Source organism: Montipora capricornis, chromosome 12 (genome assembly GCF_036669925.1).
Source record: "Montipora capricornis isolate CH-2021 chromosome 12, ASM3666992v2, whole genome shotgun sequence".
NCBI classification, from domain to species: domain Eukaryota; kingdom Metazoa; phylum Cnidaria; class Anthozoa; order Scleractinia; family Acroporidae; genus Montipora; species Montipora capricornis.
In genome coordinates, this window is record NC_090894.1 from 29,924,938 (window position 1) to 29,926,783 (window position 1,846).

A 1,846-nucleotide genomic window follows, 5' to 3' on the forward strand; every position below is an offset into this window, starting at 1 on the left:
CTGGTTGTGCAGTATAGGATTATCACCTCCGTAATGTAGAATTTTCAATCAAATGTAAGCTATACCTGTCAGGTTGTTAAATTTACTAAGAGGATGGCAAGGAGAGATTTGATAGGCCAATCATTTGAGCTGCATAAAGTTGCTTTTTTCGTGAAAATCTTTAACATTTTAAAGTGAGTATAACAGACTTAATACTTTCTAATTTTTTTTCTTAATTCTAGTTATAATATTATATATTTTCTGCCATAAAATGCTAAAAACAGTATTCCAGTGCATACCTCAGAATTATCAGGAGAAAGCATTTTTCCATGATTTTGTTTGGGCTGTTTAACAGAAGGACTGTTCTAAATTATCTTTAAAAAATTCCTCAAGGAACATTTGCTGCTAATTCAGCGATTCATGTGTTTTATTGGGATGTTAATACCAAATTGTTTCCAATAGAAACTGGCTCTGTCGTCCCTTACAACAGTGTAGTTTTAACGGTAAAACTTTAGCACAGGACTTCCCTTGTTGCACAGTCAACCGATAAATATAGCTGGTTAAAATGATTTCAATCTAGTTTGTTATTTTAATTTCCTTGCTTCTGATTTATGGTAATGAAATGTAATGAATAAAAAAAAATTGGTTGAAATTACTTAAACCTGAATTTCATGTACCTACAGGATAATTATATAATAACACTGCAGTATATAGGTAACCCCTGAAACAAAAATAGCATGAACTTGAACAAAAAGTTCAGTCGTCCCAGGCTGCTAAGGAGGGGAGGGAAGTAATGGGATACATGTACCAATCAGTATACCCCATTTCTATCCCCAGGCATGTGATACTAATACAAGTGTATCTTAAAAATACAAAATCAATTATACAAATACCTAAAATTATAATTGAAATACAGAATTCATAACATCCGTATTTTTGGTAAATAGAATTACCGAAAACCTTGATAAAAAACACCCAACAAAACCCCTGGCCTGGCCTAACAGCTAGAAGTCAAACTGTATGAGCCATGCCAGGCCATCGAAACTAAAACTTAGCAAAAACGGCCACGGTTGGATTACAAAAATAACTTATCTAACATTTCCACTTGCCAATAAATCAAGGTAATCTGAAAACAAAACAACACACTCACTTTGAAAGGTATACTGAACGCTTGAGCTCTGGCGAAATTGTGGCCATGTCGCCCATCGAAGGCTTAGCACTGCTTGGCAATAGCGTAGTCAGAACGTTCCTTCTCTTTCCTCGTGGAGATGGCGGAATCAGCTTTTCAAACTCTTGTTTGAATCGCAAGGCTTTCCCGTAATTTAACCCCAGCTTCACGAAGATTGGGGAGTCGGCATCTCTTTGTAAGAGATCGGCAATGGCTAAAGGACAGTGTACTTCTTCTTCTGTCATCAAATAATGGATGATAAAGTGAAATTAACAACTCATTCAACCTACAAAACGATCGCAGAATGGTATACATCTTTCGAGAAGACATAAATAAGCTTTAATTACCTTCAAATGCTTTGGCGATGCCTTGGTCGAAGAGCTGTGATAACTTTTGATTTATTTCCCCAGAACTTATTGGTGTTTTATCTTCCACGTTTATTTCCTCATTCATCTTTGCACAAGAACTCCTGTCGATACGCGTCAACAGCCCACAAAACAACTTCTAGAAAATGGCGCCTATTTTTTAAGTGCGCAAACAAAACCACCAGCCACGCTGGCTCATGATTGGACCGTGTTTGAAAGCCGTGAACTGATTGGCTAAGGTTGGCTATGCGTTCCCGCCGAAAAATGGTCCATGCACAGTGATTCTGAGCCCACTGTGTTATTAGGACAGCATATATCTATCACAAAAAGCAAC